The following is a 27,135-nucleotide window of genomic DNA, read 5'->3' as shown; positions in this document are numbered from 1 at the left end:
CCTGCCACGGTTCCTTGGCTGGTCCCTCCAGCTGTGGCCCACGGAGTCCGAGGGTGGAGTGGGAGGCTCTGCACATGCTTTCTAGAGAGCCTGGAAGAGGCAGGAGAGGGCTTCATACCCCGGACAGAAGGCATCGACGAGGTCTGCCCACGCGTGTCGGTGCGGACACGCGGTCCACTCCCTCGTGAGCGCTTTAACCAGCGATCTCCCCGTGGTGGAGGGAGAGCCCTGACTCATCTCTCGCAGCCTCGGCAGCTGACCTTGTAAGAGGCTTAGGAGTGAACCCTCGTGAGCTTCAGCAGAAAGTCGGCAAAGATTTATTTGTGTCCCTCCACTGAACTGCCAGCAAGGTCCCCGTTTTCTACAAGTGTTGGGCCAATACTCTCTCTAGTGGCAGGGGACTCAGACAAGGCTGCTTTGAGGCCCCCACCCCCGCTCTGGGGCAGGGGCACTGAGCGGCCAGGGGGGCGGGCAGGAGCCCCTCCGCCTGTGTCCCAGTGACCCACCTGCCTGCGACCTTCGGCCGCCTGGCAGGAAGCTACGACGCCCAGTCCTATGGCCAGTCATTCCTGCAAGAAACACTGGAACCAGTTTCTGCCAACCCACCAAAAAAAAAAACGACTTCAAAGGCAACGTGGTGTCACAGGAAGGGCTTGTTTCTGTGTCTGTTTGTTTTTAGTTCATTAGGCCTCACTTAAAATTCTGATTCCACAATGCACTTGCTTTGGGATCTTGAACAACACTCATAACCTCTGCAAGTTTCAGTATAGTAAGTTTATGTGATTACCTTCATCTGTAATATCCCTGTGTTGCAATCTTAATTAATTCAGATTAATTCATCTTAATCTTAATCTCAAGTTCAGATCAAATGACTAGTTCCTCTGTGACTTCTCCTCTGAACTGATTCAAAAGCCGCCTCTCCCCGTCCTCATTTGGCTTCTCTTCTCTTCTGGAATCTCATAAGAACTTCTATGACCTCTTTGGTTTTTTGTTGTTGCTGTTGTCTGTTTGTTAATTGAAATAGAGTTGATTTACAATGTCGTGTCCGTTTCAGGTGTACGGCACAGTGATTCCGTTTTCAGATTCTTTTCCCTTGTAAGTTACTACAAAATATTGAGTACAGTTCCCTGTGCCATAGAGGAGATCCTTGTTGTATCAATTCTATGCCTTCTTTGAATGACCGTAGCACTTGTTGTCTGTATCATTTTTATGTCTGTTGTGGCTCTGTGACTGAAAATGAAAATTTTCTATTTGTTCATGTCCTGGCCCTTCCTTAAAAATGTGTTCATTTACCTATTTCATATTGATTGACTACATCTTAGACACCGTGTTAGCTGCTTGTTCTAGATGTTAGTGAAACATAGACCTTCCTGCTCAAAGGGTCACAGTATTTGTGGGAAAACAAAAAAAAGAACAACTTACGTCTCAAACAGCTTTGTACTTCCCAAAGAGAGCACACCTCGTAGGTACAATAAATATATGTATTATACATAAATGTATAAATAGTTAATGGCATTAAAAACTTGAGATAACTGCTTTTCTATTCTGAGGAAAGGAGGATTATATTTCACCAGGAGCTCAATACCACTCTGAGAATGAGGGCTTAACCCCCGACCTGGCTCACTGCATCGCTTTCTTATATGAAAATAGACAAGTCTGTACACGCCCTCTACAAAAAGGCTTATCTGGCATGAATTTCAGATAGCAAGAAGAAAAATTCAAGAGGTTCAGAGAAGCATCCAGAAGCTCAGATGATTGCCTGGCACTGATACAACTTGCTCGACAGGAAAATAGAGCTGTAAATCTCACAAAATGCGATGATCTTCTAAGAATTTCAAAACCGCCTGCTATTCATTAGAAATCCTAGAAGAACCGCTTCTTTTAAAGCATACTGATAATATGCTTTACAGCTTAGTATTCAGAAGCCTATGTTTCGGCTAAGTGAGCTTCAGGAATGAAGGAAACTTGTGGTTCAGTTCCATCTACTCTGGAACCTCTGGTCAAAACACCTACTTCTGTGCTCAGCCATCTCATCATCTGAAAAATGGAGGCACCTCTAAGAAAACACAGTTACAGAGATGTTGCACAGTTTCCTGTGTCACTGTCTTCATTTGTTTCAGAAAACCAATAACGTCTAAGCTACTACTGCAAAGAGCGCAGTGTTACTTGGGGTCATCTAGTGCAGCTCTGTCAAAGTAAAGAAAAGGAAAGGGGCCTAGAATAACTATAATTTTCCCAAGAGGACACTATTATTTTACGGTAAACCTGAGTCAAGAACCCTGATCTCTTTGATGCCATTCCACTGTTCTTTCGTTGGGTTCTCCACAACCCGGAGAAAGAAAGAGAAATAAAACTCCTATGTGCTGTGTCACTGGTACAGGACGTGGCAAGATTGGAATTGGAGAACTACATATTAACAGGTTATTTGGGAAATTCTTCAAACTAATTAAGATATATACCAGGTACATAGAAAACAGTACGTTTTCCCAAGATGATTCTGTGGAATGAACAGAACTGGTAACTGAAGGTGCGTGTGTGCTGCAGTTCCAAACAGGATGGGTGAATGCTTGTTTTCTGGCACCTTTAAGACTCCACCCCAATATACACATTAAAATAAAATTAACATTTCAACTGGGTCATATTTAATTCTGCATGCTCTTGTAAGTCAGCAAAATATTCCATATATCATTTAAGTTGTCACTCACTTTCTTTTCTTTTCTTTTCTTTTCTTTTCTTTTCTTTCTTTTTTTTTTTTTTGCGGTACACGGGCCTCTCACTGCTGTGGCCTCTCCCGTCGTGGAGCGCAGGCTCAGCGGCCATGGCTCACGGGCCTAGCCGCTCCGCGGCATGTGGGATCTTCCCGGACCGGAGCACGAACCCGTGTCCCCTGCATCGCCAGGCGGACTCTCAACCACTGAGCCACCAGGGAAGCCCGTCACTCACTTTTTAACTTGAGTTTGAATTTCTAAAAGTCTTTCCAAACACAAAACAGAGGTGGGAAAATGGTATATGGGAAGCTGCAGAGATGAAATAAGCTTACTTCATTCGGCATAAAGATGAATACCCAAACAACTTCTGCAGAGCTGCAAGTGTCCAAATCTACTATCTTCGTTTTGTAGTCAAGGCTTCCGGAAAAATATGCTAACGGATTCCTAATTACCCAAATGCCCCACATCCGTTTCAGTAAGCATCATTATATATTATGGAAAGTTTTCTCAGTCACACGGAAAGACATCCTGGCCGAGCATCCCCCTTCCCATCACACAGAGATGATGGCTCTCAAGCTACCTTGAAGGCGTTGGAGCCCACTTTATCCATTACTAATATTAATGGAGGACAAAACTTCATTCTGTTTGTTTGCTCTGTGTTTGTTAAATCACTTCTTCCCTTCATTAAAATGGATGACACATAATTGAGTCTGTAGTGTGTGTATCACTGGAAGCTGAACACATTTCTGTTGGTTTCATTAACGTCATAGGTTTCTAGGGAGGGTCTACTAAATAACTACGTCTAGTTTCACAGTTACAAATAAATTAGGATGTAATTTTGAATAAACTAAGCTCATCATAAAGGAAGGATACTGATAGTTGCTACTACCCCTTCCTTGAGGGGCTCTTGTAAAGCACTAAATAAAGTAACAGAGGTTTATATGCATGCATATATTTTCAATGATATTTGAACACACTTGAAAAGAACTCTACAGAATGCATTATAAAACCTCGATGCTGTGTGTCCCTAGTTCCCAGCTCTCTCGTTAAAACTACTTAAATGAACAAAATGTTATCTATTAGGACAGCTATCAGAGTACTCCAAATACTACTTCTTGCAGTACCCTGTCCCAACCATTTGCCTTCCTCTTCCCATTCATTAGTCCTTAATTCAGAAACCCCAGAGATGTGTTCATTAATTTATGAACGTATTTCTTCATTCAGCCAAGAAAATTGATGGCTCCCTTACCAAATTTCAGGCACCCTTCTTCAGTATGTTTTCTAGGCATGTTCAGGAAACACAGCAGTGATTAACACAGATGAATATAGCCTCTCTCGAGCTGAGGGGAGAGACAAAAGTAAAGAAGCAAATATAAAATCGTAAGTGTAAGTACGTAAATAAAAATTGAATAAATGGGTAGAATAACTAGTATATCAGGTAAGTGCTGGAGAAAAACAGCAAGCAGGGAAGGGGGATGGAGATTGTTAGCTGGTAGGAGGGGGCTGCGATCTGAAACTAAGTGATCACTGAGGGCTTTCTGGGGAAGATAAAATTTAAGAGGGAACCTAAGGTTGTGAGAGGGAGCAAGGTGCATATCTGGGAAGTGAATAGTACAAGCAGAGGGAACAGTCAGATGGAAAGGCAATGAGGCAAGAGTGGGCTTGGAGTATCCAAGGAGCAGAAAGGATGTCAGTGTGTGGAAAACAGAGGGAGCAAAGTGGAGAGGAGAAGGAAACAGTCAGAGAGGAAGCAGAGGCCCAGATCTCTAGGGCTGTGGAGGCACTTTGAGGACTTTGCTTTTCCTGTGAAGAAGCCATTGAAGAGACTGGAGTGACATGATCTGACTTATGTTTTAACAGGATCTCTCTGGATGCCATGTTGATTAGAGACTGCAGGAGAATAAGGACAAGCCCCAGAAGACCAACAGTTGATTCAAATGTCAAGAAACATTTATGCCTTCACCCTTCAACTTCACAAATGATGCCATTTCCATTGAGCTATTGAAAAATATAATCTGGCTTACAAAACAATAAACCAGAAGGCATTTTCTCACATAAGCAAGGTCACAAACAACTGTCAACTAAAGCTGAAATAGCAACAAATCAAATAATAACAAAAAACATTTTTTATAGATTTTAAAACCTTACAAAGCATTTTCTTGTCCATTATCTAAGTTAATCCTCAAATCAACGCCATGAGATAGTTACTATTTTCCCATTAGAAGTGACCGCATATTAAACCCTTAGTGATTGCTCGAGAAAAGCTGAAATCGTGTGTGTACATCTATTAATGCCAAGGTTGGGTTTTTTACCCAAGGGAACATTGGATGCTAAAATCCACAGGGATTTTCAGCTCAAGATGGCAGACTAGGAAATATATTTACTTTCTGGTCCCCCTGAAACCATGTTTAAATAAAACTGTAGAAATACCAAAATCAATCAACCAATAAAAGCCAAGACATTGTGGAAGTCAGCAACCACAGAAAGATTTCAACACATTTCGAGAAGGCAAACAATGAAATGGAGGGGCCATGAATAAAATAATGAAGAAAAGACTACCCTAAGTAGGGTCTGCACAAAGCCAGTCAGCTTTTGCTGAGCCCTGCTTATAGTAAAGGACAGAGGAAAGAAGAGGGGCTGAAAACAAGGAGACAAAAGTCATTTTAGGAAAAAACGTTCATTTAATGAGCTCCAGGGAACACTCAGCCTGCTGCCATACTCACTCATGTATTACAGTGGATTGTTGGTACGCAAGACAAGAACACAGGGAACCAACAAACAAAAATCAAGACACTGTTTCTTACTGAACTCTTCTCAAATGAGATCAAGAAATTATGGTTCAATGCCATAGCTGTAAATCATTTCTGCTCCTGGAGAGGTTAGAAAGGGCTTATTAATAGTTACCCTTTTTTTTCAGACAGAATTTAGGTCTGAGCAAAAGCTTTTGTGTCCTCCAACCTCAAAGTTTATTGGGGATGGAAGTCCAAATTTGCTTCGACATACCGTAAAAAGAATCTCATGAGCAGAGGGTCAAACTACTTTTGGAATATATGAATTATGCCCAGTGTGATTTTAAATAGATTTTAAACAAAAATATATAAATTTTTACTGATCTATATGATCCTGGGTTCTGAAACTTCTACATGTTACATGCCTGATATATAACACACAATGTCAGTCCCAGGAGAGAGAAAATGCTCCAATGAAGCAAGCCAAAGAAACAAGATTCGAACAAGGTAAAGTGACGTGTAGACCAAGACCAGGATTTTTCAATTCTTTCCTGTCATGCTGTAGCTTCCAGCTCCTGAATAACAACACACGTTTCCCTTGTCCTAGACACACAAGAGTATGTCTCCTCTATGGGGCATAAGAAGCTCTAGAGTTACATATGTGTAGTAAAGAGTGGACCCAGCCGGCATACTCACAATGACCAAACTGTGTTGCTCGTACTTTATTTTAAACCAATACATCGCTCCATGCTGAAGTTGCAATAAACGATATATTTGCTTTCTAGACATGAATGAGATGCCTTACTGGATATACTCCAGGAAGGCCAGAGAAACTGGCTTCTAATCCATACAGAATAATTCACTGATGAACTCCTTTCAGGATAGCCCCTGATTTATCTAGAATATAAGCTTTACATACCTGGATCCTTCAAACTAGACCAAAGGGAAAAATCTAGGCTGCAAGCCTCAATTAGAAATGTGGGATGGTGCTATGCTGACGACTGGTGGTCCCTGACCTATCTTCTGAGATTAGAACCCAGTGTGGTGGATGACCAATTCACGCGTTGAACAAAAGAACACCTCCTACAGGGCAGTGTACGTGTTCATTACAGGTATGGCACTTAGGGCTAAGTATCATAAGGACTTCAAGAAACAAAAGAAAAAGTAACACACGAAGCATATATGATAAGGAGGCACCAGAGTCCACAGCACGAGCTCTGGAATCACACAGGCTTGCTTCGAATCCCGGCTAAGCCACTACCATCTGCACACCCTGAAGAACAGTCGAAGGTTTAAATGTTCTTTTACCAAATTTCGAAAAACAAGTGAAGACAGAACCTACCTGCCAGGAAGGGACATCGTGGGGTGCAGCATCCAGTCGGGTCAGGGCTCTGCATCCCCTGCTCAGAAACCCTTCACCGCCTGGCTCATGGTGATGCTGGCAGCTCAGCAGCCCTGGAGAAGGCGCTCCTGCTCCTGTCTCCAGGGCTCGCGGACGAGCTGGGGAGGTCCACGGAGGAGGCGGGCCACAGCCTGGCAAGCTCTGGGTGCCTCCTGCCCTCAGCTCTGGGCAGGCTCTGGCCTCTGGGCCCCGTTGCGGGGAAGGGCTGGCCGATACATACCCAGGGCTGAGGGGTCTGCAGAGCCGGTGCCCAGGCAGGGTGAGCTCTGGAGGAGAAGGCTTCCACAGTCCCCAACAGTCTCCGCATGGTGGCCCATCCGGTGCCAAACACCTGCCACCCACAGCGACAAGTCCCAGCCGCTAGAAAGTCCAGAAGGGCTCGGGCTCTTTGCCCTCGGGCCGGGTTTCTCCAGGGGCTGGGCCTGGGTGGGGCCCCCAGCCCACCCCCTGACCCGCCCGCCCTTGCTCTGTGACACGTACAATGCAATGGCAAGACCCAGGCTGAGCCGGCCAGTGTTCAGTGCGTGCTAGACCTTGAGAAGAGTTAGCAGCTAGGGAGAAGCTCTCCCACTTTCGCTCGCTTTTCTCAGATCAGCCAGGCAGCCCATCTCACCCCAAAGCGATGGACACCACACCTTCTTCCCGGTCTTTCGTTTTCCGTTCTGCCCCTGTTTTCCCTTTCCATTCTGCCCCTCTTTCCCCCAGCACCCCGTCTACGGCTTCGGGTGTCACTGGTGCTGCAGCAGGCAGCACCTCTGACCCCGAACCCATGGACACCACACCTCCTTCCAGGGCTTTCGTTTTCCGTTCTGCCCCCGTTTTCCCTTTCCATTCTGCCCCTCTTTTCCCCAGCACCCCGTCTACGGCTTCGGGTGTCACTGGTGCTGCAGCAGGCAGCACCTCTGACCCCGAACCCATGGACACCACACCTCCTTCCCGGGCTTTCGTTTTCCGCTCTGCCCCCGTTTTCCCTTTCCATTCTGCCCCTCTTTTCCCCAGCCCCCCGTCTATGGCTTCGGGTGGCATCGGTGCTGCAGCAGGCAGCACCTCTGACCCCGAAGCTATGGACACCACACCTCCTCCCTAGGCTATCTTTTTCCGTTCTTCCCCTGTTTTCCCTTTCCATTCTGCCCCTGTTTTCCCCAGCCCCCCCCCCCCATTTACGGCTTAGGCCGGCATCAGTGCTTCAGCAGGCAGCAGCTCTGACAGCAAACCTATGGACACACCTCCAGGGCTGTCATTTTCCAGTCTGCCCCGTCTCCAAGTAGAACCACTACCTATTTCACACGGCTGTTCCTAGTTCTGGGAACACACCACGCACTGGTAGCAATGCCTCAGCCCATGCCTCGACTCATTTACCTGCAACGCTGGCCAACAGAGAGACCAACACTTCAAAGTTATGACAGAAAGTTGAGTAAGTTATACGCTTGGAATTGCATTTATTATTATTAACAAGCACAACTGTAGTGCTTAGACTGTAACAAGTAATATTCTAAGTGCTTAGCAAATATTAACTCACTTAATCCTCATAATGGCAACCCTATAGGTAGGTAATGTTCATAATATTCACCTTTTTGGGGGGAAACTGAGGCCCAGAGGGGTTGAATAGCTTGTCTAATGCCGCACAGTAAGTAGCGGGCAGAAACCCAGGATGAAAACCAGACCGTCTAGACTTTCATCACTTTGCTGTGTCACCTTAATAGATGTTGTGGTTAGGGAAGGGACTAAACTGACAAGACTCTGAACTTGAGAAGGGAGAAATTAGAAAGTGACTGATCCTAGAAACTAGAGAGGATTTCAGCTCAGAAATTTCTGGTGATGAGACCCGGAAGAACAAGAACATGGTTGGAATATTAACTTGGGGTAGCATCTGAATCCATTGAGAAATGGTTTTGTTTCGTTTTGTTTTCTTAACTTAGAAAGGCCAGCTGGATGAAGATTAATGGGAAAAAAAGTAGAAAGGAAAAGAGGAAGGTGCCTGAAGTGAGACATAACCTCTTCCCTGTAAGCACTAGGGGTGGGCGTCCCGTGGGAAAGGATGGAGCTCTCTCTACAGGTTTGTCACCAGGATGAACAAGGAGAAACATGGCAACCATTGTACTGGTTTGGATGATTCCTCAAAAACCAAGGCTTTCGTTTCCAAGAACTACCCACAGTAGCTAGCATACCTACCGTGTGTCAGACATGCCACCAAGTGTGTTTCCAGTCACACATTTTAATTGGAGAAATAGTTCCTATGAGGTACGCATTAGTTCCCTATGGCTGCTGTAACAAATGACTACCAATGAGCTCGCGTAAAACCAAACACACTCATTCTCTTACGGTTCTGGAAGACAGAGGTCCAAAACCAGTTTCCCTGGGCTGGAACCAGGAGGTGACAAGGCCGTCCATCCACCTTCTAGAGGCTCTAAGGGAGAATCTGTTTCCTTGACAGCATTCCTTGACTTCTGGCCACATCAATCCAACCCCAACTTCATCATCACGTTCTCTTTGGAGTAAACACTCCCTCTGCCTCTCTCTTACGAGAACACCAGTGGTTACATCTGGGTCCATCCAGGTAGTCCAGAAGAATCTCCCCATCTCAAAACCCTTACTTTCATCCCATTGGCAAAGTCCCTTCTGCCATTTAAGCTGACATTCATAGGTTCTGGGGATTAGAAGGTGGACATTTGCGGGCAATGGTACTATTCAGTCTACTACAAGGTAGATACTATTATCTTTCTCAGATGTAGGAAATGAAGTTTAGGGAAGTAATTTGTCTCAGGTCTACAATTTCCAGAGTAGAGATTTAAATTCTGCCAGTGAGACTTTAGGACACACTCTAAACAACTTTAACCTGTGTCCTTACTTACTGCATAATCCTTGGTTAAGAGTCACACTTAGGTATCAAGACCCAACTGAATATAACACAAGTACTGTCTCCTCTTTCACTATGTTTGCCTGGTGTATTTATGAATCTTGCCCAGAGCAGAAGAGTTCAGAAAATTATTATACACGTTTACTAGGAGAAAGCATTTACTGTTTGATGTGCACGGAGTAATGGAAGGCTATTTAAAATAAAATAAAGTAAAATATGCCACCAAATCGTCAAGTGTCACAACAGAGGGTAACCCCGTGGGAGTCTTGAGGAGACTAAAATTATCTCCAATTGTGCAGGCGAGAAAAGTGTCACTAAAGGCAGCTGTAGTTCAGCCAAGCCCTACGGCACAGAAGTAGGAATCTGGATATGTACGAATGGGGAAAAAGACATTTTAGGCATGGGAAACAGTTTAATGCTGAATGGATGAGGATAAAATATGCATTAGACCTTTCTAAATCAACTGGCTTATTAACTCAGTAAATCAGATTTGGTCAGTCAAACTAGCTTTAGCTGATTACTTATCCAGGGCATAGCTGTTGAGAGTAATTTTTGTCATAGAACAGTAAATAAAATTGTTGAACTATAGCTTTAGGCTCGCTAAGTGAAATAGATTGCTCTAGCTGATGTTCAAGTGACTGACTTGGTACTATTCACGAAATTGGGGGTTAACAGCTGCTTAAGACAACATAGAGAATTGATCTTAAATAGTACTTGAAGTAGTTACTGTGTAAAGTATCTGTTCAGTAGCTCATGGTAAATGGATGTTTAGAATCCCCATTGGACAACCAACTGCTTTTTTGCAAATGGTAATGTGAATTGCTGTTGCATAAACTATAGTAATGACCGCCTATCTAATTTGTTGTCCAAACCAGAAATCTTCTAACAATACTGGTCTCCTAATAAAAGTAAGCATGAAGTTAACACACACTGGGTGTCTCCCGTGTGCCTGTGCATGCATCTATAGCTCACTGAACCCCCATAACAGCCCCCAAGAGAGGGACCCTGAGTGTCCCCATGCTGCTGGTGGAGAAACAGGCACAGGAAGGTTCAATAGTCTATCTGCCTAAGATAACACAGAGGGCGGGAGAGCCTGTTTTTAAACCATCTGCCTCCAATTCCAGGTGCCAGGAGCCAGATTCAGCCTACAGGCCTCTTCTGCTCATCTGGAGGTGAAACCGTGTGTAAGGATTAGTCAAATCCTGTCTTCACTCCTCAAGGTAGCTTGAACACTTGCACGTCCTCCAAATAGCATGTAGCATAAGCAATAAGATGTTTGCCCCGGGTACTGTCCAGGAACTTGGAATCAGCTGTGTCTAGTTAGGCTGAGCTGGTTAAGACTGGAGAGGACCACCGATCTTCCACCTGGGCCAGTGCCTTTTGACCTCCTGCCATCAGAGGGCCGAAAACCACAGCCTGAGAATGTGCTGAGCCCCGTAGCCTAGTTACGCCAGCTCAGAACAACGATGAGCACAGCTTTTTCCAATCACCTTTCCTCATGCTCCCCATGCCTCATACTGCCCTGCTTCTTTATCCTTTATCCCATAGATACCCCAAGCCCCTTCCCTTTGGGGAGGCGGATTTGAGACCTATTGTCACGTCACTTCCTCGCTTGGCTGCCTTGTGAATAAACCTCCTCTTTGCTGCAAACCTCAGCATGTCAGTGTTTTGGCTTGCTGCGCCTCAGACAAAATGGTAGGGAGCAGTGGTAAAGGTCCCTTGCCTGTGAGGGAAGCTGGTTACTAGTAGTCACGTTGCGGATGTTTTCTCCTCCCGGGGCGGGGGGGCGGGGCAGACGTCCTGCTCTTCCAGAAAGAAGGGAGAAAGGCAGGAGCTGGACCCTTGCTCTCAGGGTCACCGTCACCTAGGAGCTCGTGAGAATCACAGAATCCAGGCCCCACCCAGAACTACTGAATTACAGCCTGCATTTAACAAGATCCACAAGAGAGGCATACCCATATTAAAGTTGGAGAGGCACCAAGCTGGAGTCCACGTAGCAGAGGAGCAGACAGGATTCTAGACCACGCAGAGTGTTAAAGGCCAACAGTTTGTTTTCTATTCTCAAAACAATGTTTCTGAGCCATGTTTATTATGAGCAATGTCCCAACTTGCTTTTAAGGTTTCTTGTGTGAAGAATGGATTGGAAGGAAACAAGATATATGGACACTAGTTAGGACCTCACTGCAACAGACAGGCAAGTTCAGTATTAGGATGCTGAGGAAGAGTTGACAGATTCAGAAGAAATGCAGGAGATAAACTGAAGCGGGCTTAATGGGGTATGAGATGGAGGAAAGGAAGGTCTTAGGGAATTAAAGGGTTTACACTACACGTATGAGCAAAGCCTCAAAATTCATCATTCGAACGTACAGAGGTAGAGCTCTCAAAGGACACTGGTTAGGAAGCAACAGTACGCCCTTTATAATTCCAAGAGACAACACAGATCAACTGTCTCGATGGAAACTTCGGCGGTACCGGTGCGTTTTTTCACTCAAACTTAGTTTCAGTGACTATTACTCACATTTTCTGTGCCTAAACAACACAGCTTGAGGAACTGACGGGGATTCCATCCTGGTAATTAAGGAGGGTCCCCAACACTGACAGTCCCATCTTAAAAAGCAGTCCCGCTGCATTTTACCCAAGGAGCAATGGCCAGAGCCTCCCTTTTAAAACGATGGGGAGAAATCAGAACATCACACACTGTCCCTTTCAGCTACTGTGAACTGAGCCGCGAGACGACCAGTACCCCCTAGCACAGCGCGGACGGGCCAGCGCACGGGGGCCACTGTGACAGGCGACAGCACAAGAGACGGAAGCCCAGGCCCAGGGGCTCTGAGCTCCACCGGCAACGCCCAGGGGCCAAGGCGTATTACCTTTCCGGGATGTGCTTTCCGCCCTTCCTCGTGGCCGACGAACTGGCTCATGTCACCCCCAAGATACCGCCCACCCAACGCCAGGAGGGCCAAAGTCGCCAACCCGGCATCCCCGGTGCCAGCACAAGGCCACGAACCACAGGCGCCTAGGCACAAGCCCACGCAGCTCGCGGCCCTCCTTCTACCGCGCATGCGCCACCGCGTGGCGTGTCGAGATGACTGTCACCACGCAGGCGGATTCACGCGCTTGACTGGTAAAGAGGATTCTGATGCCTGCATTTTCCCTCCTTAGCCGGAGGCTGGTAGCACACGTCCATTAGTTCGTGTGTGTACCCTTCAGAATTCCAATCGTACGGGACATGGAAAGTTGTCCGACTCTCCCAGTTTCTTGCGTGGTTCTTTCAGATATTTCCCAAGTGCTTACATTCACACTTGTATCTTGTATGTAAGTATCTGTACGTAACAGGTATCCTGTAGTTTATAGAAGAGCGGCACACTATACACATACTACATACATAGTCTACCATGTGTCTTGGAGAGTGACGCTGTTATCTTTCTAAAATATAAACTTGGCTGGATTGCTCTGTTGCTTGAACATCTTCACTTAGCACAGAATACAGCCCAGGTTGTTAGCACAGCATTGAGAACTCTTTATAAACAAATATCAGTCTGTCTCTCCAACTGAATTATAAGTTCAAACTATGACTTACAAGGACCTACACCATCCACCTCCCTCCTTTGCCCTGACAGCCTCCCCTGATCTCATTCTCTACTGCCCTGCCCGCACTCACTTTCCCCTGTCCAGCCACACTGGCTTCCTTACTATTCCTCAAACATGCCAAGCACAGTCGTGCCTCAGGGACTTTGCACCTACTATTCCTTCTGCTTCAGAACACACCCTCCCACCCCATCTCCACTCTCCCAGAACACACCCTCCCACCCCATCTCCACTCTCCCAGATATCCAATGGCTTGTTTCTCACTTCAAGGTTCTGCTCCATCGACATCTTGATAGAGGGGACTTCCCTGATCACCTACCACATTCCCTCACCTCTTCATCTTCTTTTGTTATTCTCCAAAGCATTTACCACCGCTTGACACTCCACATATTGACTTATTTATTCATCTCTCTCCCCCACTACAATGGAAAGTACGTAAGGGCAAGAACTTTGTTCTCTTCCTACTTCCTAGAGCAGTGCCTTCAACTTAGAAGGTGTTATACAAGTACTTGCTGAAAATGAATGTATGACCTCTTTGCCCTTTCACACTACCCTCTAGTCACACCAGAGGCTGCCCCTCCAGAGCACAAGTTCAAGCCCTGTGCCTTTTGTACCTGTCCCCAATACCTGGGCTGTCCTTTCCTCATTCTGGCAAAATCCTCTTCCCCCAAGCCCAGCTCAAACGCTGTCTCCTCAGTCAGGCCTTCCTCAATTTCTCCTCTATATTCCTGCTGCACTTGATTCTTTTATCATAATTAACCCACTTATACTCACTACATGTTTCTCTTCCTAGATAACTGTAAGTTGCTACTGAACAAAGACTTCGACTCACCTCTGTATCCCCGTGCCCTAACAACAAACCTATAAGGCTCTCGGTGTTTACTGAAACAATGTATTTTCTGAGTCTCTACCAATTCTAGGGAGTGCATAGTATAGCCTCCTCCTCATTACCAGTGAGCCTGGCATCTGTGGGAGGGCCTTACAGCAGAGGAAGTCACCAATGGATCATAACTAAGGTCCTGAGACTGCAATGGCAGACAGCATGGTGAAGTTAGCCCACTGCATGCAGAAGACCCACAGAGGAGTCAGCATATGCAATGGACTACACTTGGTATAACATGTGAACAATCAAGGTTTACAAACGTGTTCTCATGCACTTGTAAGGATCTTCTAGCCCACGCGGAACAGACAGAACACACACAAAGGAGCCTGGAGGAAGTGAGTAGGCCGGCAGCTGCGCCCTAACATCTTAAGAGGTAACATTTCTGTGACTACAGTTTAAACAAATCAGATAATCTGCCTCCTTTCTAGACACCCTGGTTATCACAGGACAGGCCAAGCCTCTCAAGTTTTAAAGCTAAAGTACACGGAAGATCTGTGAATAGGGCTTAAGATATTTAAGAGCTAGTACCTGCATTAAGCAACCAGGTTACAGAATGAAAATTTATCTTGAAATTCCAGTCTCTCCCTCTCTCTCTCTCTCTCGCCTCCCATCCCCTATCTTCCCACCTCCATCTCTATTCCCTCTCCCCTACTCCCTGTTTTATGTATATACGTGCATCATTTTATATATACACGGAATATTTACTGTCTGTTACGTTTATTTAATAAAGTGCACACTCCTCAGGCTCAATTTAGAAAGAGGACAAAATGAACACTTTCACATGGGCGTCAGTGGCGTTCCAAAGACAAAAGATTCCTCAGCCTTAAAACACGGCAAACACCATGTTCCTTCTGATAGTTAGATGCTAGAAAAAGGCAAGTGGATCCTTAAAATTCACACGCTATTAAGACCTACTATCAACAGAGTAGATCTTAAAGTGGAAACAAGAAAACACCAGCCTTTTAAGTTCTTCCTGTCTGAAGATAAGAGTAAGAGGTGGTAGTGTTCTTCCTCACTTGCACCCAAAGTGTAAAAGCAGCAAAAATATCTCAAACAGGGCTTCCCTGGTGGCGCAGTGGTTGAGAGTCCGCCTGCCGATGCAGGGGACACGGGTTCGTGCCCCGGTCCGGGAAGATCCCGCATGCCGCGGAGCGGCTGGGCCCGGGAGCCATGGCCGCTGAGCCTGTGCGTCTGGAGCCTGTGCTCCACAAGGGGAGAGGCCCCAACAGTGAGAGGCCCGCGTACGGCAAAAAAAAAAAAAAAAAAAAAAAAAAATCTCAAACACATATGTGATGAGGAAGCCACTCTTCTGGTCCACTCTGTTTTGTTTTGCTTCTAGGGATGTCTCACTCCGAACCTTTGCTTTTTGTTTTCTCTTTTATGTACGCTAAGAACCCGAGAGTCTAAACCTTTTCTTCCACCTCTCAACCACTAAATAGGACAAAAGAACATTTTTATGTTTTTATGTATTTTCCATTCAAATTTTTAAAAAAGAGGTAAGTAAGCTAGCTCCGTTCATATTTCTCACAAAGATCACTTTCCAAACTAAACTAAATTGTTTGTGACCATAAACAGGAAAAACACCGTACTCTATTAGCACCATCTGACATTTCCACCTTAATGTTACCAAACACAACTTGACACTAATGTCAGAACTATTAAAAATGTTAAAAATCCCCAACCCCACTCAAAATGCATACCAAAGTTCAGGTAAAGGAAAAACAAAAACAAAAGCAACTCACCGTTATCTTTATGTTCTTTCAGAAACCCATTCACAGCACACTGGAATTTCAAACTAGTGTCGTCATCTGACACCTGATGCCCAATTGTACAAATTTTTAAATAAGGAATAGTTTCTGGTTAAGTCCTATAAGGCAAAACCATGAAAATATGTATTATTTCCTTTGTAGGGAAAGAATAAAAAATTAATTAGAGAAGGCAGAATGTAAACCAGGAGAGTACATTAAACTTTGTATGTCAGTCATTCTGATGAGAGCCATTTTTTCCAAAGCTGCTTTAACCAGTAATTATCACTTGATTTTCATTAAAACTGCAGAACGGACAGTTACCAGGCATGCAAAAGGAAAAGCAAATCGATGTGAGTGAATGCACATGTAACTCAAAATGATATAAACAGTTCTACCTACATTTACGTTCTATCTTACATTTCAAGGGCCATAAAGCGGCTGTGATTTAAGGAGAGTCGTAGAATAGAGTCAGAAGAACTTGGATTCCAATTAGGAAACAGAGGCAATTTCAGGCATTGTTGAGACCTGGTATTCTTGAGGTGGGAGAAAGTAGACTATCAATAGAAGACAGAAAAGGATAAGTGAAAATTCTCTAGTTCTGAATTTACATGGAAAGTAGCAGTAGCAACCTATGACATATTTTTAAAATATTAAAAACAAACATACATATTTTTCCTAGCTCTGACCACTGAAAAAGTCTAGAAACAAATGATGTCATGTCAAAAGGACTCAGGAGTCACCGAGAAGCTCCAACTGGCCAAAGATAGGGCCTCAGTTAGAATAATAACTGTAACGGAGTCCACGGTGATAGGAAGAAATAAAGTTTTACAAAACTGGTCAACACTGGAGGATATTTGTGAATCAACTCATTATTTTGAAAACTGTTAAATAAAAGAAGAGAATCATGCCTCTACAACTGAGCAACCAAACAGTTGATGAGGGGAATCTTCTCCTCGTACAAATACACCCAGCTAATAAGTGAAAAAAAAGAACAACAGAATTCACCATTCTTTGAAGCCTCAACTGAATTAATGGATGTAGGTATGAATCATCAGTGACTGCTAATACCACAGAAAGACACAACTATATACGTCTCCATGGAAGAACACATCATCACCCATGAAACTGTCTTGCCAAAACAAAACGTGCAAGCTTCATTCAGATCAACTACCAATTTACAGGAAATAAAAGGACTGAAGAATATGTTACCAACACATGGAATGTAATCATCGACATCTAGATGGGACAAATTACCTGGTTTCTTTAAAAACAAAATTCAAGGAGGAAAAAAAAAGTGAGAGAGACATGGAGGGAGAACCTATAGATTAAACAAGACTTCAGAGACCTAACAATCCACGGCAAAGTGTGGACCTTATTTGGATCTAATTCAAAATTCTTATATAGACAATTTTCTATGACGTTTAGGAGACAACTGCAAATTTGAGCACTCCCTGGGTATTTAATATTAAAAAATGATATTAAGGAATAAAAGTCCTATATTTTAAATGCACGTACCAAAAACGTACAGGTGTAATTACATGTTGTCTCGGAGCTGCTTCAAGATAATATGGAATGGGGTGAAACAGGTGGGGGTATAGATAAAACATGACAGCCATCAGTTGGTAAATAAGAAAGCTGGATGAGTTCATGGGTATACAAGGAACACTCACAGTATCTTTATACTTTTGTACATGCTTAAAATCTGTGATCATTGTTTAAAAACAAGACGACACTGTAGAAAACAGTTTGGCACTTTCTCAAAGGTTAAGCACAGAGCTACCGTACGATCCAACAACTCTGCTACTACCTACGCTGCACATCTAACAGAACTGAAAGCAGGGATTTGAACAAATATCTGTACACCAATGATCACAGCAGCGTGATTCACAATACCTACAAGGTGGAAAACAACCAAGTGTCAATCAACCGTCGAATAACAAACTACGGTCTATGTACACACAATGAGATTTTCTAAGCCAAAAAAGAAATGGCATTTCGTTACGTGCTATATAACATGGATGAACCTTGAAAACACGATGTTTAGGGCAATAAGCCAGACACAGAAGGACAAATACTGCAGATTCCACTTACACGAGGTACCTAGAATAGGCCAATCCACAGAGACAGAAAACAGAATAGAGGTTACCAAGGGTTGGTGGGAGGGAAAAGGGGTTGTTACTGTTTGATGGTTACAGAGTTTTTGTTGAGGATGATGAAAAAGTTTTGGTTATAGACAGCGGTGATGGTTACACAACACTGTGACTGTACTTAATGCCACTGAACTGCATATTTATAAATGGTTAAAATAAATATGATTTCTCTATATTTTACCACAATAAGAAAAAAGGAATAACAGAGCTGAAATTTCAATTCTTCCTTTTCCGAGAGTCAGTTTCATCGTCTGTAAAATTAGTAATTGTAGTTGTCTATCCTCTGAGCTTAGTGCAGGGTAAGCACTCAGTAGGAGATATCAGTACTACTTCCACTTCAAGAGCAAAGGATTGCTGTGAAGATTAACTAAGTCAATGGATATGAAAGAACTTTCTAAATGGCAAACTGCTCTACAAATATTAAAAGACATTAGGTGTTACTGTCTCCCAAGGCCATGGAACAGGTCAGAAGAAGGAGAATTCTTTTGCACTGGAATGTCCTACATGGGCCAAGAGAATAGATGGGTTTCTGTACTATATCAGAAGGCATTAGGAAAAGGAAGCATAAAACTTAGAGAACAATTGTCTTTTACAGTGATGCTTAAACATGCTCAGGCAACTGCTTAAAATAAGTGCTAAAGACATAATGGACATACCTTTCTCTCTTTTTAGGATACTACTGTAACTACTAAAAGTTTACTTCATTTTCAAAATATACAACATGGAAGCTTATAGAATTTCTTGAGCATATCTAGAGCCTACTGCCAAATACTATAGTTCAATTCATATCTTTAATCTCATTCCGAAACAGCAATTACAAATGTGTATTTAAGGAAACCACTAGCTTCCCTTTTTGAACCCACGAGAGAAGGCCAGGATTCACCTTAGCGTAAGATGATAACTACTGAACTACTATGAATTATTACAGTATCAGAAAGAAGGTCATTTTCAATTACGGTTTCCATCTACCTCTGGCTTGTAATAGCGGCGAGTATTTGGTCAAAGTCAATCATCAGGCCCAAGTTCTTCATTCTGTCCTTGGATTTTGTTAAAAGATCCAAGGGGGAGAAACGTTCTTCTGGAGCAAGATTCTTTTCAAAACTCTGTCAGAAAGAATAAAATAAGGAAGAACATATGTTTAAAATCCTTTACTATACTATCCATTTATTCAAACCCTGTGATGCTAACATATGAGATTCAAAGTAAAGTTTCCTCCTCTGCAGTTTACAAGCGATATTACAATCCTTTCTTCCAGAGAGATTAGACGGAAGAAAATAAGCTCACTTCTATATAGTTATTTCTATGTTTGTTTATTTCATGTTGGTCTCCTAACCTGACTCTAAACTCCCAGAAGGCAGGGACCACATCAATTTTGCCTACCACGGTACTGCCAGCTCCAAGCAGAGTGCCTGAAAATAGACACAGAAATAAATACTTCTGGAATATCTACATATAGGAAGGATGGCTTTCACTGCTAAATATTCTTTCATGTATTTGGCTTATACCTGTACCCTGTTCCATTGATCTCTTTGGTTATTCAAGTGTCAGCAACACACACTTTTTTTCTTAATTAGTAGACTAGTTTTAGAGCAGTTTGAGATCCACAGCAAAACTGAGCAAAATGTACACAGTTCCCACTTATACCCTCTCTCCTTCATCCCACACAGCCTTCCCCATTACCAACATGCCATACCAGTGTGCTTCATTCGTTAGAATTCATGAACCAACACTGACACATCGTTATCAATCAAAGTCCATAGTTTATTGCATTCATGGTACAAGTAACCGCCTATTTCTTTATTTCTAGTAGAGTCATCCCCAAACATTTACATACTGAGATACATATTACTTTCTTATAAATTACTTCATTCTTTATTTATAGTTAGGGCATTGCATTGGGTTTTATTGTGTTTTAATTAAGTACAAAAGTTGGTTGTATTTGTCTATGAATCCCATTTCTGGATAGTAAAAGAGGTATTAAAAAGTATTTGCTATCAAAAGGGAAAATGGAGTACGACGGGGTTGAGAGCCAGGGCTCTATATGGTGAATTCAGATTTCTGGAAGAATACGGTATTAACTTTTGCTCACTTTTTTTTTTTTAAAACATCTTTATTGGGGTACAACTGCTTTACAATGGTGTGTTCGTTTCTGCTTTATAACAAAGTGAATCAGCTATACATATACATATGTTCCCATATGTCTTCCCTCTTGCGTCTCCCTCCCTCCCACTCTCCCAATCCCACCCCTCCAGGCTGTCACAAAGCACCGAGCTAATATCCCTGTGCCTTGCGGCTGCTTCCCCCTAGCTATCTACCTTACTACGTTTGTTAGTGTGTATATGTCCGTGACTCTCTCTCGCCCTGTCAAAACTCACCCTTCCCCCTTGCTCACCTTTTTTAAAGGAACTTTGAAAGCAATGAAACGAGTCCCAGGCATCCGCTGTTCAACTGGGAGATAGTCTTTCCACCTGTTAATATATTTTTTGTTAGGCAAATTTTATGTTAGGCTGTCTCCCTGCATAGGATGAATGCGCCTTGAAAATGGAAATCATATCCCTCTACATCGGCTCCCAGGTGGTCCCAGCGTCCCGACCCCGACCCCGGCCGCGACACACTTTCCACAAACTGACACACACGGAGCCCGCGCGAGGGCCGGCTAACACGGGCTTCCCCGCCGGGTCGCCTGGAGGCCGGTGCCCCGCAAGCCGAGCGCACGAAAGGGCGCCCCAAAGGCGCCGGCCCAAGGCGCCCGCTGCGCTTTCCCTCCAGAAGGTGGGCTGCGGGGCCCAAGCGTAAACCCTGAGACTTCAAGGAACACGCGCACCACGCCGCCACGGGGGACGAGAGGCCGGGCGCCCACCTAGCCGGACACCCTGCATTTCTGGAATCACCGGACGCCTGTGTCAATTTCCGTCTGGCCTGTCATTTTCCAAAGGCCACTCAAGATCAGGGGACAGAACGCCTCCTCTCCAAGTGTCCTGCCAGCCCACCCACTCAAGATCAGAGGGACAAAGTGCCTAACTAAAACAAAACAAAACAGAAACACAAAAAAACTGGAGAGACGGAGGAAAGGGTGCCCTGAAAAATTAAAAAAAAATTTTAAAAACTAAGCACGTGGACAGCGCTAAGAATAAACTACCAGGAAAAAGAAACCCTACAGGTCAAATCCTAAAGTACAGAAGGGCAAGCCCGCCGACATTCCAGGCCCGGGGGGACCGGGGTCCCCAGCCCTGCAGAGCCAACCGCAGACCGGCTCGGGCGCCCCTCGGAAGCGCGGGGTCCCCGCGGCCGAGTCTGTGACCGCCGGCCGGCGCCGGCTCCCCTCTGCCCACCCTGCGCGCGGGGGCTGGAAACTGCCGCGGGGAACCACGGCGGGGCGGGAAGGGGGGCTCCAAAGAGGGTCTGGCGACTCGAGTCGCTCCGTTTCTCAGTGGGCTCAGCGCGCGCCGTGGGGGGACAGGAGCGGGGGTCCGGAAGGAGGGGACGGACGGCACTTACGTAGACCGGCAGCGGCCACGGGTAGACGGCGGGCTCGGTCCCCAAGAGCGACTCCAGCCTCAGCGGCAGCTTCTCCCCCAGGTCTTCGCGCGCGCGCGCGGCCCACGCGCCGCGCTCGTCTGGCGGTTGGGGGAGGGGCGCGGCGCCGCCGGCGGGGGCGGGGCAGACGGGCAGGCGGGAGGCTGCGGGGAGGGGGCCTGGCCTGGGCCTCAGCTGCCGCCGCCGCGCTCCCGTCCGGCCCCCGGCTCCCTCTTTGTGGTCACAGGCCCGGGGCCTCCAGCGCTGCTGCGGACTCGGGCCGGCCTGAGGCGACCACAATGAGCCGGGGGCCGGGCTGAAACACGCCCGGCACGCGTGATCCGCCCAGTGGACACGCACGCTCCCACGCACGCACGTACGCACGCACGTACGCACGCCATCGGCTGCCCCTGGCCACACCCACCGGCCCGAAGTGGGGACCCGGCAAAACCTCTCAGGGCCAGTGGTGGCGGGTTCGACTCCCGACCTTGACGTAGCGTGACACACCCCCCTCCCCCCCCAACAAAGGAAAAGGAGCTTAGGAGGCAATCTCATACATTATTGATAAACACATACAAAGACACTATTGGTACAAAACTATTTCTCCATAGAGCAACTTTGAATTTTAATAATAAATACATATATGTATCAAACATTAATAAAAGAATAAAATTATCCAATATGAGTACATTTGCTCTTGTTTTGCAATTAGTTCCAGGATTCTATTTTAGATGACTACTTCATATCTGCGAGAGTTGGGTGTGTGTTTGTGTGTTTGGTTTTGTGGAAGCTGCATTGTGCTAAATTTTACATTTCTTTCTTGAATTAAATGGCTTTTGTTATCCCTTGGGAATACTGAAGACAGCAACAGCAGATTACTACCTACCAGTGGAAAAGCATAACTAGCAATTTTAGCCGCTAGTGATTCTGAAATCGCCCTTAACTTTGTCCTTATAAAAATGCTCCAAGAATTACGTTTTGCAAATCAACAGATTTACGATCCATATTCAAGTCATTTATGTGGAGAAAGAATGTAGCCAGCCTTAACAGTAACACAGGATGTTACAGCCATCAAGCCATCAGCCACTGAAGCCACACCCAAAGCCGCACCCTGAGGGGATTCGGGATGGAGAAAACAGGATACTGGCCCTAGATAATTAAAGTGCAAATCAAGGGAATGATTTCCAGGAGACCAGATTCTTGCATCTCACCAGATATAGAAAAGTGCTACATTTATTAACTTAAGATGTCTAGTTTCTTTAATTAACAGTAATCTTTTGATGTTCCAACTACCTCTTTGTTTGTTTTTTTGCAAGAACCTCTAAATACCCTGTGCCCTCCCTTAGCTCTTCAGAACAGTCCCTCAGAGCTATCTGAGGGGCTGTCTCCTGATTTCAGTATGTCCCTCAGTATGTCCTCCACGTAAAACATAATTCTCAACTTCTAGGTTGTGCGTTGTTTTTCAGTCAACATTTAATTGTATGGCTCATGTAGGTACTATGCCTAAATGTAATGGGATGAGCTGTAAATTATTCAAACTAGATCAATTCTGTCAGCTCTACCACTAGCTGAGATCCAGGCTTTCACCTCTGGATACCTCTGGCAGATATGGGGTCTGTGCTGGTCTTAAAATTATTCTTAGAATAGTGGGGACTCATTCATTCTTTCAACAAATTTTATTGCTTATATTCTATGTGTCAGTCACAGTGCTGGGTCTTGAAATACAGAAGTCAACACACGAAAATACAAGGATAAAACACATTTTCTACCATATTCACTTTTTTCATTCATTAATTCATCCCTAAGTCATTCAACACGCATCTTCTTATTGAATACTGATGAAGGGTCAAATGCTATGCTAAACACTCAGTATATAACTGCAAACGAGATGGATAGGCCCTGATTTTGATGTCACTACTATCTTTTGTCCTGCCATATAATGGGACAGCTTCATTATTCCCTTTACCCTAAGTTTTTATCACAAATTGCTAATGAAAATAAAGCTGTTAGTGGAGTTTCAACATGCATAGGTAAATGAGAACACAGAACTCCCCTTTCGCATGCCCCATTCTCCTCCTTCTAAGTCCCTATGTGAACTCACTTTGTGCCAAGGCCAAGAAGCTGTGCCCCAATAAGAACCAAGCTGATTTCCTCACACTGACTGGGGCTATTGCTCACTTAGAAGACTTGATGCTTAATTTTGATAAGCAACTAGAAGACCATGGAGACAACCTATAAAAATGATTTGTCTTGGGAGAAAATACTAAAGAGGGTTAATGTGCTGTTCCACATGTCTAACCTCCTGGGATTAAACCACAGGCACCAAGGTCACCAAGTGTACTTGGCAACAATGAGCTAAAAATTAAAAAAAAAAAAAAACAAAAAAAACATCATACTGTTATTGTATTCATTTTCCCCCAAGGCACTCTCTGATAAACACCACAACCTCTAAGAGAATTGAGAACAGCTTCCTTGTGGGGTAGGTTATATAATATACATGCATCTTTTTCCAAGCAGTTAAATCATATCCAGCTATCAGCACAGCTTACTTAAGGTGATCGTAATGTATGAGATTAAATGTTCCTACCTGATCGGAAACCTTCTTGTCCTCAATTCATTGGCTGTACTGGATTTTTTTTCTTGCGTCAGACCTTCAGACTTCTACCAGAAATCGTTCCTTTGGGGAAACCAGGCCTTCCCAGAAACTCAGGAAACTGAAATGGAGACAGCAAGAGAGAAGGAAATTATTTGGACATATAGACCTCAATTGTTTGGTTTTAAGTAAACGTCCAAGCAAACATCTTCTAAATGGCATAATAACTTTAGGGAAATTCACGGTTTATAAGTTTGTGTACTCATAAACTGAACATATTAGGATAAGAGTACACGTTGCATTTTGTGTCTTCAACTCAAGCAAAGGCTTCAAAAAAGGCCCAGTTATCCTTTGTTCATCAAGACACAAAGAGAGGGCAAAAAGGGCAAGTTTCGAAGTCTTTTTCTTTACAATTCACTTCCTTTCTTCAGTCTTCAACAAGATCTTCAGGAAATTAACTTTACTAAAGTTAATTATTCATAAAATAAACATAGGAACCTGCAGAAGACTATTTCACAGAGACCTGTAATGTACAATATCCATTGCATACATGCACCATGAGCTTATCTTTTCTAGCACTGGCATACACAAAACTCTGTGTGTGTGTGTGTGTGTGTGTGTGTGTGTGTGTGTGTGTGTGTGTATGTGCACATGTGTGTCTCTTTCTGTGATGGAGCCATAGGGAGAAAATAAATCTATTGGCTGCAACTCAGTGATGTAGAAAGATTTAAAGGTAAAGAGAAGGTTACATCAAGTGAAACAATAAAGTCATGAGGTTGTGGTTCCATAATAAGAACAATAGCAGTCTTCTGTAACCAAGGGAGCAGGCTCCTCAAATTATTGTCACACCTGTTAGACCACCTGCCCATACATTTCACACTATCATTAATGGAAAACAAATGGCACTGTCTCTCCTTCCCTTTATCCGTTGGCCATCCTCATATAAACTCTTTTTCTCTTCAAGGTCATGCTCTTTCCTATCTGTTTAAAAATATTAGGATTTAGGAGGAGTGATACGTAATGTGCCGTGCCTTGGTACTTGTACCAGTGACGGCTCTGTAAGGAGAACTGGGTTGTTAGGAGGCTATCAATTGAGTTCCCCTAGAAGCAGAACCTGAGGCAATAATTTGAATGCCAACTGCTCATCTGGGAGGTGCTTCCAGAAAACTCAGAAGTGGAGTGGGAATTGAGAATGGAGGCATGGAAGGAAGCCAACAGAGGTGCATTACCGAATAAAAATTACTCCTGCAGGGAACTGCTGCCAGTACTTCAGGCGAGTTCTGTGAAACTCTACAGAACATGTCTCAGAGTTATCCCAAGAATCGGTGAGAAACTTGAAGTACTTATCTTCCGGTCCCCTCTGTCCTTGGTTGAAAGCTACACCCAGATACATTAACTCCTGTACACTTCTGGCCTGCCCTAAGGTGGATAATTGCAGGTGGCAGCATGATTCCATCAGCATATACTGGATGATGAGTGCTGGGGAGATATGAGTGGAGCATCGAAACCATCTAATACAGTCGGGGCAGGAGACCTTAATTATTGGCTTGAAAGTCCAAATGGACAACCTTAAATTCCTGGGTTTATGGTTTTACTTTGAGGTATTTAAGCATGATGTATGAGTAAAAATTTCCTCTGTTAAATCAAGTTTAAGGTCCTAACTCCCTAATCTTCTGGAAAACCGTGGTATCTTTTAACAGATTTTTGAAAAGTTAACATGATTAAGATTTCAAATTGACCATTCATTCATTCACTCATTCAACACACATTTATTGAACACCTAAAGTATGTCATGGGTGAAACTAGGCACCAGTGTTACTGTTACTAAAATCATTATAGTGCCACCTAGAATTCAATGTATTGTGACACTCAAATAAGAAAATCCATAGTTACCGTAACAGATATTACAGAGTGCTATAGGAAGACACGGTAAGACCTTAATTCATGCTGTGGACAGTAGTATATGGGCGATATCAGTAGGGCCTCCTGTAGAAGGCAATTGAAAGGGATATGTAACATGAAGGAAGGGTGAAGTTTTGAGGAAAAGAGAAGATAAATTCGCGGTTGCCAGAAAATGAATGGTTAAGGATCAGTCCAGAAAGGAGTTCCATTCATAATCAGTATAAGAAGTGCTCACTGGGGCTTCCCTCGTGGCGCAGTAGTTGAGAGTCCGCCTGCCGATGCCGGGGACACGGGTTCGTGTCCCGGTCCGGGAAGATCCCACATGCCGCGGAGCGGCTAGGACCCGTGAGCCATGGACACTGAGCCTGCGCGTCCGGAGCCTGTGCTCCGCAACGGAAGAGGCCACAACAGTGAGAGGCCCGCATACCGCAAAAAAAAAAAAAAAAAAAAAAAAAAAAAAAAAAGAGAAATGCTCACTGGAGTGTAGGAAAAGAAGATAATGGAGAGGATGGTAGAAGCCAGATCATGCATGGTTCATCTATGTATAGTAAGTGCTATGGTCTACACTTTGTGTTCCCCTCTAAATTCATACGTCGAAATCTGAATTTCCGTAGCTGATAGTATTAGTAGGTGGGGCCTTCGGGAAATGATTATGGTATTAGTGCTCTTATAAAAGAGACCCCACAGAGCTCCCTAAGCTCTTCTGCCATGTGAGGATACAATAAAAAGTCTGTGATTCAGAAGAGGGCCCTCATCTGACCATACTGGCAACCTATTCTTGAACTTGCAGCCACCGGAACCTTAAGGAAAAAAAATTCCTGTTGTTTATGAGGCACCCAACCTGCAGTATAATCTTACAGCAGCCCAAAAGGACAAAGAGAGTTTGGATGTGAGATTTTACTGCAAGAAAGATGGGAATCCGTTGAAGGATTTTACCTGGTAACTTAGAAGAGAGAAAAGTTTCATAACACAATCAGGTATTTTTATAAGAAAAATTTGTTTCTTTTTCAGAAAGATCACTCTGGAAATACTGTGACTAGATTTTTGGAGAAGTGTGAT

The 27,135-nt window shown here is 44.2% G+C and overlaps 1 long non-coding RNA gene across 3 annotated transcripts; it reads right to left on the bottom strand.

The window, feature by feature from the left end:
- Positions 1-666: 666 nt before the first annotated feature.
- Positions 667-22,096, bottom strand: LOC116764088. 3 transcript variants are annotated; one of them, XR_004352714.1, is made up of 6 exons: positions 21,564-22,096; positions 20,458-20,533; positions 19,035-19,168; positions 15,910-16,034; positions 3,958-4,048; positions 2,831-3,017 (listed from the first exon to the last, which is right to left on the bottom strand). It is a non-coding gene; the product is annotated as an uncharacterized LOC116764088 (long non-coding RNA). The 3 variants fall into 3 exon arrangements; XR_004352713.1 differs by having other exon boundaries at positions 2,831-2,973; XR_004352712.1 differs by having other exon boundaries at positions 667-4,048.
- Between the last annotated feature and the right edge of the window lie 5,039 nt (positions 22,097-27,135).

The sequence above is a fragment of the Phocoena sinus genome, chromosome 13 (genome assembly GCF_008692025.1).
Source record: "Phocoena sinus isolate mPhoSin1 chromosome 13, mPhoSin1.pri, whole genome shotgun sequence".
Taxonomy (NCBI): Eukaryota; Metazoa; Chordata; class Mammalia; order Artiodactyla; family Phocoenidae; genus Phocoena; species Phocoena sinus.
Note: the sequence above shows the minus strand (reverse complement) of the source record. Positions and strands in the feature narration are given on the sequence as shown.